Source organism: Haemorhous mexicanus, chromosome 4, assembly GCF_027477595.1.
Source record: "Haemorhous mexicanus isolate bHaeMex1 chromosome 4, bHaeMex1.pri, whole genome shotgun sequence".
NCBI classification, from domain to species: domain Eukaryota; kingdom Metazoa; phylum Chordata; class Aves; order Passeriformes; family Fringillidae; genus Haemorhous; species Haemorhous mexicanus.
In genome coordinates, this window is record NC_082344.1 from 45522592 (window position 1) to 45535691 (window position 13100).

Consider the following 13100-nt stretch of genomic DNA (forward strand, 5'->3'; position numbering starts at 1 on the left):
AATTCCAAGGTCTTTCTTCTGTCAAAAGAAATCTTAAGATACTGTTCTGAACATCTCCCATGGATGGCACTGGCACCCTGAAGTCAAATATATTCCAAATAAAGTATTCTGTCATGTACAAAGCTAATTTCACAATAATTCCTTTGTTCTTGTTTTTACACCTTACGCTCAGGTTAAGAATTTCTCATTTTAAACAACTACTTTTACCTCTCTCACTTAGAAGTACTCACAATTTTCAGAGTGTGGAATGGATTTGTCTGTGCATAGCTTACTTACTAGTTATCAGAAAAACAGAACTGCCACCTTATTTGGCACTAACTGGTGGCCTCAGCACAGAAGGGATTTGCATGCTTGCCTAGACAAAAAGTCTCCCCTGAGACATGCTCCATAGCTGTGTCATGCCAAGGGAAATGGAGCCTGTGCTTCTGTGAATTCTGGTGCTGCCCAAGAAAACTTTTATTTTTGGGGACTCAGTCTCTTCCAAGAACATGAATTTCACAGGTTTTCCTCCAGCCACGCAAGGAAGAATAGCAGAGGCAAACGTCCCTCCCTCAAGCTAAACCTATAAATGAAAATTAGAACTGAAATCACTTATGTAAAGTAATACTGGTGGGAGTGGGTGCTTAGAACTAGTTTAAACTACACATTCTAGATTGTTTCATCAGACACCTGCAGGAATCCTAATTTATTTTAATGCATGCAATTTAGCAGTCGCAGAAACACTACATTTCAGCAGTATTGACAGTATCAGCTATTCAGGCCAAGGCAGTTAAAAACTTCAAAATAGAAATTTTATCCTGGATCCTCTGTACCTGGAGCTAACCTACTTTTTAATTTGGGGACAACTAGAATGTCTTTTCAAGCCTTGGGTAGATATTTCAAATTTAGGCAAAGTTGAAATTTTTAGGAGATACAGAAGTGAGACTTCATGACACACAAACACTCGTGCATAAAGTGAGAAGAGATGGCAAGAGAGACTAAAGGGCTAGTCACTGCATTTACTTAAAGATGAATAATTTCTTTTGCAAGTCCTATTTATGTGAGCAAAGCATGTAAGCGCTTTCAAGGAGTGATTAAACCTATTCCAGATCAAATTTCCTTCTGAGTGAGCTGCTGTTGACTCCATATTGAATCCCAATTCTGGCACATTAGTGAAGGGCCTAAAGTTCAGTGGGTCCAACCCAAGTCTTGTGGAAATGCTGAATTTCAGGTGTATAATTTTTAAAATGTTACTTCACAGGACTCTCAATCCCTTTCTAAGGAGCATCTTTGCTCACTGTAGTGGTTTGAGTTCCAGGTTTTAAGACCAAATGCATATTATCATTATGACCTGATTCGTGAAGAGTTTACATTTCTTTGAAGACTTAAATCAACAGGTTTCAAGTTTCTACATCACTTGAGTACTGCCAGGTTTCCAGCAGAATTTGAAGTCTTCACCTTAGTTCTCTCCATGAACACCTGTACCTTTCTGACAGTAAAAAGATATTTAATGGAACCATCTACCTCACTATTTCATTTTCCTAGACAGACTGTTGTTTTTTACAATAATCTAAATAAATGCATTGTTGGTTTTGCTGATAATCTTCTGACAGAAATGCTGGGCATGGGTAAATATTAGCTTGCATAGCACAAGAGAATCCAGATGCATTTGCCTCCTTGTGCACAGGGAATAAGGTTGTTTTGTGCCTAAGCAGCTTGACTGCAACAGGAGTACACACAGAAGATGTAGAATAGCTTTCAGAATTGCGAATTCTGTCAAGAACAAGGAGCTCAGAACAACAACACAAGCACCTAAATCCATACAGGAAGGTATTTTGCTAATAAATGGAAGCAATCTGAAAATGTACTCTCTAAAAAGGAATTCATAAGGTAGAAGCAATTACAACATCAGTAGTGCTGCTGTTGACACATGAAATGAGGTATTGAAATTAAAAAAGTAATGAATAGTTATTTGTACTTACAAAACCAATATGAAGAAGGGAGGCATGTAATTAATTTTTAGGCTCTAAAACACAGGAACTGTCAAAAGATTAATCTAATTTTGTGAGACTTCTTTTAAGAAAATGGCTGAGACCATCTCTTGCACAATAATCTAAGTATTTATTGGCCAAAACACATAAAAAAGAGGTCTTGCTCCTAGTATATTCACAAGGTGTCTATGCAACAGAGTTACAATTTTTTTTTTTCTTCCCAAAACTGAAAATTAAGGCTAGTTTTCACTACAGAAAAACCCCTCCAAAACAACTACTAATGTGCAGATTCCACAGTGAAGCCCTAGTCTGTTTATTCCCTCTTGCCAGATACAGCTGAGATGCTGATGGGATACAGATCATCATGGATACTGTTCTATTCAAGGAACAAGCTAGAACAACAATGGAAGAATTCCCTTATCTTAGAATCCTTATGATCACAGAACCATTATATTTGGAAAAGACCTCTGAGATTGTTGAGCCCAACCATTAACCTTGCACCACGGTGTTCATCACTAAACCATGACTGCAAGGGACACACTGACACATTTTTTTAACACTTCCAGGGATGGTGATTCTAACACTTCCCTGGGTAGCCTGTTCCAATGCTGCCCACTCTTTCTGTAAAGATTTTTTTCTTCATGACCAATCTTTAGTACTGCATTATGATTAAATATTATCAACACTGCCATGATCTTAAATTTTTCACCTGCTTGCAGGACCTGACAGATTTCCTACTTATTGCATCCAAAGTTTCTATACTCTCCAGGATTTAAGGTTGCAGCAACTATGATAGATATCAATAAGCAAATTCCACAGGCAAAGTACAAGTTTTAGAAGTTCTCATTATCAGTATCTGACATTAAAGATGATGTGTGAAGTCAATATATGAAGATACTTTAATGTTTAATTAACAAGGCAAAGTACAGTAAGACTTGAGATGCACCCAATGCAAGGGGTTATGAAAATTCCATATAAGCGATGAATATTTTATATTCTGGGAACACTCTTGATTTTTAAAATTCCAGTGCAAAATTATCAAAACAGTAATTTGCATCTGTTTGTTCTCCAGTTTTTGCTGCATAGTAAAATTTAATTTGGGATTTGAAATGCACTACTTTCTCTGTGGTTTTAAGCTCATATTTAACTGATTCTGCTTTTTAGGGTAGAAGGCATGGGGATGAATTTTTTTTTTAAGAAAGTAATGGCTAACCTTGTGTTATGTTAGTGAGCTATATATCAAGAAACTATACAGCTGTTTTGCTAAGTATTTCAGGATTTTATCCAAAATCCAGCTAAAATCTTGTTGTTAAGGAGGAGCATAAGAACAGTCATATTTATGATTAAACAGAAGCCTTTTAAATAACCTAGTGAATGGGGGAGTACATGGTTGCCTAGACAGAAGCATAAATGGATACTTATCTCTGCTCAGGGGACTGGGAAAGCTGACAATCATCTGCTACCTGCTGTGATGAATACCCCATTGCTTACCACATGCCTACTAATTTTTCAAGTGCACTGAGGTGAGATGACTGTCTAGACCAGGTTCTCTTCCATCATATTAGTTCACTCTGAGTTCACCTGAACAGCTCAAAAATGGCACTTCATGTTAAACACAATCACTTTAATCACTCTTAATTTACAATTAGAGAATTAAAAACAGGGCACCTCAAGAGTATGGGAAGATATGGTTTATTTAAGAGATTTCTCTACTTCAGTGTGCTTTTTTTTGGCTTTCTGTAATCCTGTACCTCATGACTGCTTTGGTGCTGCTTGTACTGAGACAGAGAAAAAAATGGTGTGTGGGGGCCATGCAGTGGTATGAAGGTAAAGTAACTCAGGCTAACTTTTAGTGCTGACAGCTTATTTCCCATATTTCATCCCTGTCTGTTGAAGGAGACCAACAAAGCTTTCTTCAGAAGGCAATGACAGGCAAATATCTGAACCTGCCTGGCCCTCTGACAACACTGCTCTGTCACACATTAAAGCAGTCACAGGGAATGGCCCAAAAAGGCTAGAGTTATCATTTGTTAATATCACCCTTATCTTCTGCTCTAAAAGTTAATGGTATGACTTATTTAAAAATACTACTGGAATCTAATTTTTATTACCCAGAAAGCAGATTCTGTAAAACTGTACATCTAAGAGGAATCTTAAAATAAACACTCATGTCTACTCAATGTTATATTCAAAGGTAAGACTATTGATCTGGAACTACTAGGATATATTACATTTGAAGGTTGTGTACAAACCAGTTATTTTTCTCCATTTCCTACAAAGGCTACCAAAGACAAGTTACACAGTTCTAAAATTGATTCAGCTCAATCTGGGATCCTGCCTTCACCATGAAAGGTGCATCTCCTTTCCCTGTCATTTCTGCTTTCCTTCTGTTAGGGCTACTGATCACTTGACATGGGATAAATAAGAACTAATCCTGCCACTAGGACCAAAAACTAATGCCTGTTTTTGCACATACATTTTCAGTTAGGTAAGTTATATTGATTTAAACATTATTTTGAAAATGTGAGCAAAGTTGGCCTGCAATTCATATGGACTTCACATGCAAGGTGGTTCAGACTAATGGTTGACTGCCTAATGTCCTTACCTGTACCACTGAAAACAAGCAACTAGTCAGACAAGCTTATCTGAGACCTGGTATCAGCTGCAAAACTAGTACCTCTGTCTAGGCCAGAAGGGCTTCATCATTCCAAAGAGTTAGCACACTAAGGAAGCTAAGAAATGACAACTGATTAACCACATTAGCTGCATTACACAGTGATCCAGCGCTGAATAATTCTGAAAGACAGTTTCTCTTAGTATTTCTACTTATACCATCTCCCTTTGCAACTTGTAGCTTCAAACAAACAGTAAAAAAAGATTTTGCTCTCAGCTATATAACCTTTGCATTGCTCTAGATACTGACATCAATAATATTGCCTCTACTACACTGTTTTCTAATAGCAAAAGGAGAAGATTAAGAAATGGCCACAAAGGTGAATGACGGAATTCAAATAAATTCTGACATCAGAAATAGGGACATAATAAATTACTCATTCTCAGAAGAAAATGTCCTTTCCAAAGAATGGTCTGTCCATTTGTAACCAACATTATGCTTTGTATCACAAGGGCAAAGCCCAAAAGAGTAACAACTGTTAAAAGTCTTTTTCAACATTAGTATTGATATTAAATGTGTCATTGATGCATTAAAGCAACTCCCAATCTCTAAAATACAGTAACAGAAAATATAATAAGTTACCAAATAAGATCCAATTTAAAAGGTAATTTGAAATATAGTTGCAGTGTTAGTAATAATGAGTTCATGTACACTGCCTGGTCTAAACAGAACTAATTCCTCAGAAGAACTATTTTAATTCCCAGTATTAAGCATTTGTCAATGTGAAAGGGAATACTGTTGGAAAAAAATAATAAAATTTGTAATAGAGGGCCAGGCAGAAAAGGGGAATGTTGTACCTGAAAGAATTTATACTGGCAAAATCAACTTTGCAACAGCATCTCTATTCACCCAAGCATACCTAAATATGAAAAATTCCTTCAGATATAATATCTTGTCTACCACAAGGCTGAAATCCCTTCCTTTCAGAAAAGTAAATTCATTCAAGAGACTGAAGCTGTCTTAGGGCTTGTGTTCATGTATGTGTTCATATAGAGTTAAATGCCCATTCGACAATCACTGAACTATTTGCAACATGAAAAAAATTGAGACAACTTCCTGCTTCCTTCCTTTCCTTCAATTAGGCTTTCCTCACACATAACAAACTTTACCCTTTACACCTACTGATGGATTTATAGGAATGGCTGTTGGTATTGCCACAAGGTGATGTGTGAGGATACACCTGTATCCTGAGGCACAGCAGCAGCTGCCACACCAAATCCAGGGAGGGTTGCTGCCCTTCCCTCACCTCTGCAGAGCAGCTTGTAGTGTCCCAGGGTTTTCCAAGACATAGCTCTGGAAAGCCACTCTGAAGCTTTCAAGCTCACAGGCAGAAAACATCAGCAGAGAAAAACAGATGACTGTACCAAAGGTCTTAATGAAGTCTTTGAATTGCTCCACCCTTTCAAGCACTGAAATTGTATCCTGGCAATTAATGAACAGAATGTCTGACTGTGGCATGACCTTGGCAGACCACATTTTAAAAAAGCTAGCAGTAACATTTCTGGTAAAATTCTTTATTAAAGGAGTATATTTTTCTTGGTTCCAAGAAAACGTTTTTACTGGAATCTCAGTAGGCAGGCATGAACAATAACCATGTCCTCACTTGCAGCAGAATTGCAAAAAGCAATGTACTTGCAATCCAAAGACTGAAATTGTCACTGAACATTCACCAGTTGTGCTGATAGAATATGACAAAGTCATCACTAAAGTCAGGGCACGCTAGACTGGCAATTTTATAGATCTAGTCTGATCTATCACAGCCCCTCAGCACGAGCACAGACTAACTATAAAAGTTCCAATATGCATCTCCAATATAGATGAGAAAACACAACATACATTTGAGTAAGAATATTTGAATAGTGAAAAAATTGCTCAAGTTCATAATTAGTTACAAAAACAATTTAGGAAAGTTTTTTAAAGTTTTATATTTCACCCTCATGACTGATCTTCTATTTCCTCTATTTCTTTAGCTAGCCTATCTGTGGAATGATAAATATCATCCAAACAGCTGAGCCTTTACCACATGCACTCACAAAGTTGTGCCTTGTTATGGCTCCAGCTACTCAAGTTATTTTCAGCAAAGGTCAACAAGTTCTGAAATCCATTTGAAAGCAAGAAAAACAAAAAAATTCAGTTTTATATTTATCACAGCCATCAAGGCAGAATTATTCCAAAAAGACAAAATGTGATAAGCAGTGAATTAAGTTTTAAGATAACACTTTAACAGATTAAGTCTTAACAATGAATTAAGTGCTAAGGTAAGTCCACTACAGAGGAAAAAGATTTTTGATGTTGTTATAGCTTGTTATTCTTTTCTCTTCCTATAAATTCATATCCATAGCTAAGTTGGTGATATAATTCAGAAAGCAGATCATTCTCATGCAGGTCATTATGGTCACAAATAAGCCTATTTAAAAAAGCCAAAGGCATCTGCTTCAAAAGGAGGTCTTTTGTACCACAGATTTTGAAGTATGGCACATCAGCTTAATTCTTTATACTCTAGTGCTAACTGAGCATCTTCCAATTGAGTGCTAATCTAGTGTGAAATTTTACCTAGTCACGATTAGTCAAACACCTTTCCTGCAAATATGCACTTGAATTCTGAAATATAATTATGCCTCATATATTGCCTAGGGGTAAAAAAAGGTAAACCAACCAGTATTTATTCCACAAAAAATGTTTGGAATGAAGTGCAAAACCAAAACCATCCTAGCGTCAATTGATAAATATATCTTGGGCTGACCCAGTAGTGACAGAGAGATAGAGCAGGGTAAATGTCTTGCTCATTGCAGACAAAAGAAGCCAGGCCAGACTGGAACACACAAGGTCTCATCTCAGAAGATACTGCTTTGCCAGCAGAGAGTTGCCTGTGTCAAATGGACTAAAGCATTTCACTGATTTCACATAGACCAAATTGCTGTGACTGCAAACCATGTGTGAATTCCACATGCAAACGCTGCACAGAAGATAGTCACAGTGACATTTACTGATGCCAGCGTGAAAGGCAACGACACTTTGCCAATAAATTGAAGTAGCTGTCAGAGAAGTGACTGAAAGCCTAAGGTCTGACATGTCACAGCTCATGTCAGAAGCACAGCTGTATCTGAAGGGCCAAACCAACTACCACTGTCTTAACTCAGTGGTCTTACACTGAACTTAGAAGTTGCTTTCTTTATTTCACTTGCCCACAGCAGGACAGTGATTTGCATGGTTACTCTAGCAATCCTGGCACGGAGTTTTAGCACAGATAGGTAGACAGAGCTTGTAGCAGAGAACAGTCAACTATTCTGCAAGTGCAGAGCTGCTTGTGACAGTTCAAAGGCTCAGACACATATGCAAATCTTTTAAAGCCTTAAGAATATGAACAACCTTTGTCCAGGCCACTCAGGTTTGTCAGATAATTGACAGACAAGTTAGTAAACTCAATGAAAAAACGTTTTGTAATAATAAGTTCAACCAGCTGACTCAAAGGTCTTTCAAACTTGCTCTGTTGTGTTTGCTGGCCTGTAAAGGACTTCCTCAAAGGAGCCCAGATTTCAACTGGAAACAGCTCTCCAACTCTAAACAAACATTCTGGTCAAGCACTTAAATATTACTGCTAAGAGTAGAACAGACTGCAAGTATTAGAGCATTACTGCCACACTATTACTTTTCATTCTACCTATCCCCAAAGAATATAAAGATCTGAAAATTTAACAAAAGCATGCTCCTTGCCTATGTCATATAATGGTATTTTCAATCTGAAGTAGGTTGAATGGCTTTGTTCAAATTCCGATTAGAAGTCAGCACTCTGTTGATTTCAGCTGTTCTACCCATTCCTTATTATTAATATATGTATTTTAATACCTATCTAAAAAAATGTAACTTTTCTTGACGGATCATTTGGTATTACAACCAAACACTTGGCACATCTCACTACAGAAATCTAAGCACTCTAAGTCATTTGGATGAGACTTCCTAGATCCCAGGAAGACAGATCAACACCATGCTGACCTGCTGCCTGCCACTTAAGTGTTTTGCTAGAAAATCACCATGCAATCAGCTGCTACAAAGCGGGAAACTGTACAGTTATTTCCAAGTCAGTGGATTTATGCTTATCTATTTACATAAAAGAGGGAAATCCAGATGGGGGTGGAGAGGTCAGTGCATAGCAACCTTTGCAAAAGCATATACAAACTACAGAGGACTTAAAAGTTCAAAATCATTCAGACAGCCCATTTGCAATACATCTTTATGCCTTTTAGAAATTCAGATGTTTGCATAGTTAGGCTTTTCAGCCTTTTAATTCCAAAGATTTGGGGGTTGTTGGGGTTTTGTTCATTTGGTTAGTCTTTGGATTTGTTTTTAAAAAGGGTATTTAATAACAGTGCTTTTCAGAAATTTGGCCCTCAAGTCAAAACTGAATTTCAGTTCAAACAGTAGATTAAACTGTACATCTGCTCAATATCTTTCCTTTAATGCCAAAGCCATTGCTCCAAAATGTTTTGTGTGAACATATTATTGAGGTATCACTGAGAAGTGGTGATGCAGCTTTTAACATCCAGCTGTTGCATTACAGGTAGGCTTTTAGGAACTTGCCTGCAGATGAAGTCAAGATACACTCTAAGGAAGATTTTTCAAAAACTTTCAACACTAGCTTTATTCTGCTTGCAGAAGTTTAAGATAATTTTTAAACACTGTTTCTGTCACAGGAAAAGCAGAATCTTTCAGTACATTAGATTGTCCCCAGATTTTAGGCCATAACATCTAAATTTGTTGTTTAATGCACACATATTTCATATCCTTGCTTTTAACCAAGTCTTACATGAGATTTATTCTCACTTTTGAATTATTACTTTGGGCCTGAACTGTAACGTTCCTAAAATCAGCCATCAGCTTCCCTTTTCAGCACTGGAAAGCTCTGTGCAGGACTTAGAAGGGAAGTAAGAGCCAAAAGGTGATTTTACACATTTGGAGATCCAACAAACCTCTAATAGCAAGTTCCAAGTGCCTTTATTTGACTAATCATCACTGTGGAAAGATTAACTAGCTAATTCTGTATATTGAAGGCTATGAAAACTCTTGAAAAATTCCATCCACTGGTCAGAACTTGACTGTTCTGAAAGACTAAATCTTACCAAGACAGACATCTCGTTCTCCAAATCAACTGTCCCTTTACATGAGCAACACAGCTTACCTTCCCATTTGTATGTCCTCTGCTTCCTTCCCTCCCAGGAATTAAGAAAGACACTAGGAAATTATTAGCTATATAAAATGTTTATCTCTGTTGTTTTAGTTCAACCTTTTTCGACTTTGGAGAAGAAATCCACTGCTTTCCAGAAGGTCCAGAGGCCTCACAGAGATTCAGGGTCACACATACAGCTCTGCTGCACTCAGCTGCACCTCATGCCTTAGCTCACTAGATCCATCAAGATAAACCACACAAGTCAGTGAATCCTAAGCAGGTGCCTCAAGGAGCAGTTTCCAAGTCAAGAGGCTCCTCACACAGGAACTTGGTGCTTGGACTTTCAGCTTCAAAAGGCTGGAGCTGCTACTGCCTTTTTCACCTGTTCTTTTTGCACAGACTAGTGAAGATACACATGCTAAAAGTCTCCTTTACAGCAGGACAGTTCCCTTCTAAATGCATTTGTACTAAATGACTGATACAGGGAGCCTTTCTGGGAAACAAGTCATTAGCAGTCTCAAGTGTAGAAAGAGCCTAGGTGCCCAAGTCATGTCCAGCACTAAAGATGACACAGCATCAAACATTGTAACATTTAGGGACATAAGTCACTAAGGAAACATACCAATTCTTGAGACACTAATAGTATGGAGACAAATGCAGTCTTACAAGTATAAACAGATAATGCCTTATGTGAGCCACCTTGAAAACAGACTAAAGCATACTTATTAGATTACTTAGGAACAAAGTGCTTAAAAGCATGCTGTTCTCAATAAAGTACAAGCACACAAGTGGAGGGATTTTGGACCAGATGACCTCACTGTGCTTCCTTCCAACCTTACCCACTCTGTGGTTCTGTGGCTAAAAAGGTGAATTCTCTGCCACGTACATGCAACTTTATTCCTAAAACAGTACTTTTCAAACTTATACAAAAATTAGAATCAAATGAAACTCAAGGCTTGGAGCAGAAGTAAAAATTATTCATTGTTTCATATGCAAAAGTACCTGCTTTTCACTTGCAACTATAACTTTTTTTTTTTTTTAAGATGGAAAATTAATACTCCTAAAGTTGCAGAACATGGAAAATGTTTATCTAAAAGACTGGTTTTCTTACATTAAACAACCAAAAGCTTAGACATTATCATTAAAATTAGTAATTCTTACAGAAGATGCTGACTGCTGTACTTGAATATCAATAAAGTGATTAATTTTACTCTCTTCCCCCAAACCACAGATTAATGATGATGAGCAGAGGCTACTGTGAGAAGCTGGGAATCGTGCCAGCTCCTGTTTCATTTGGATCAATCGAAAGGTTAAGCACAACCAAAGCTCCAAAGCCAACAAAGAGGCATTGCAATTTTGCACCACTGCAGACAGGAGATAACCAGGATGCCATAAAAATTGCAGCCCTCTACAGCAGCTGGTTACATACAGAACCCCATCACAAACTTTTTCCAGAGCTAGGTATTGCTATCTGAAAATACCACATGGCCAGGCAGACCAGTGAAGACACAACTCATAGGTGTCACATATGAATGTTCTCAGCATCTCCATTTTGGTATATCCCCAGTCTGCAGTTAATGTAAGGAAGAGATGGCTGCACCATGGCCTTTTACTCAGATTCATTTAATCTATCACCAGGTCTCAATTCCAACTTTTCTAAACACCTTTTTCTTCTCCAGTATTGTCACATATTAAATCCATGCAGTTTCACCACATTACTATGATCTGCTGATATGGTTAGATCACAGATGAGAATCCCATACAGAACAGTTCCCATAAAACTCCACTGCCATCAGTAAATGAACAGAAAACCACACCATAGAAGTAACATCATGACTAAACAGAACATTAAGCTAAGGTCTTTCTCAGCACAAAGCTTTTAACAAGAAATCTAAGTTATTGTGTTATTTGTTTCTCAAGGTAATAGTTTGGTAATATATTTTTTTGGATAACACTTACATTGGCAAAAAACCCCCATTTTCTGAGACACTTTGATAAAATAATTCCATCATAAAATGCTGACAGATACACCTGCCTCCTACCCTTCTATTTGAGCTCGCAAATACATTAAGGAGAGAACACAGTTGTGTGACCAAACTGTTTTAACTGAGCCTTTTCTCTACATACACAAAAAGTTATAAACAACGGTGTTAGGCCATCCCAGATTTAATGGGTTCCTTGGGACCATAAAATTAAGTAAAATGAAAAATTCAAATAAGAAAGTTGTTGGCTTTTTTTTCAGTGTATTTGACATCCCTTTTGGGAAGTGAACAAAGACACATTGTCAAAAGCAGAAACTTGCACAAAATGTTACCATTTGTTCCCCATGAATGCTGAGGTATACTTATTCAAGGAAAGGAATTCCACTGCTCTCCTGAGATTTTCTCTCTTATGTTGAACTTTGTGCCAAGTTCACTCAGCTAAAGTTTGGGTTGTGTTAGCATGCCAGAAACAAGTTCCTCTAAGTCAGCCCTGTTATTCACTCAAAAATTGCATGCAAAATACATGGCAAATTCAAGCTTACACAAATTAAGAAATTACCATTACTAGACCATCACTGGTCCTTACTTTGAACAGTTCAAGCAGTGTTTTTAATTGAAAATAATTGGTATATATTTTGTGTCTATTATACAGCCTATTTATGTGTAATTTCTCCTCCAGCTATGTCTTTGGATCACATGTTTCTAAATTGCTCAAAGAGTAATTGCAGCATAGCCTCTAAGGTGTCTTAAGTTCCTTCAGAAGCTTCAGCTTTTTGAGAAGTAATTCTCAGGTGACAAACTCCTTTTATATGAAAACCATCAATTTAAGACAAGCAATACATTTTTTATGAAATCTAGACATCCATTTCAGCTTTTCTCCTTTTACCCAAAAATAAGATAGAAAGCTTCTTATAAAAACTTGAATGAATTGGAAAGCCTCCAAACAGCTTCTGTGTAAGAATGCTGATCTGTTTTGTTTGGGGTTTTTTCCTCAGAAAAGATAACTACTGCTTTACATTAAATATAACACTTATCTTAAATATGAAATTGAGTTTTCAACATATTTTTTAAAATAAACTGATGTTAGGGCTATACCAAAGCCTGCAAAATGAGCTGTGCAGAACCAGAGCATGCAGTATGTAAGCACACAGTAATTGTGGTAAGCCAAAGCATTGCAGCATAAGTGATCAGATGGTCTGGGTATATATAGGGTGCCATCTAATGCCAGCCAACTGCTTAGAAAAACCTCAGCACAGAGCAAAACATTTTCTGCTCTTCCAAGACTTTCCTCATTTTATTGCAATAAAAAA

General features: G+C 37.3%; 1 protein-coding gene across 19 annotated transcripts in view; it reads right to left on the reverse strand.

The window, feature by feature from the left end:
• The window catches only part of SORBS2 (sorbin and SH3 domain containing 2), a 145806-nt gene that overhangs the window by 113113 nt on the left and 19593 nt on the right, over positions 1 to 13100 (reverse strand). The window lies entirely within an intron of this gene.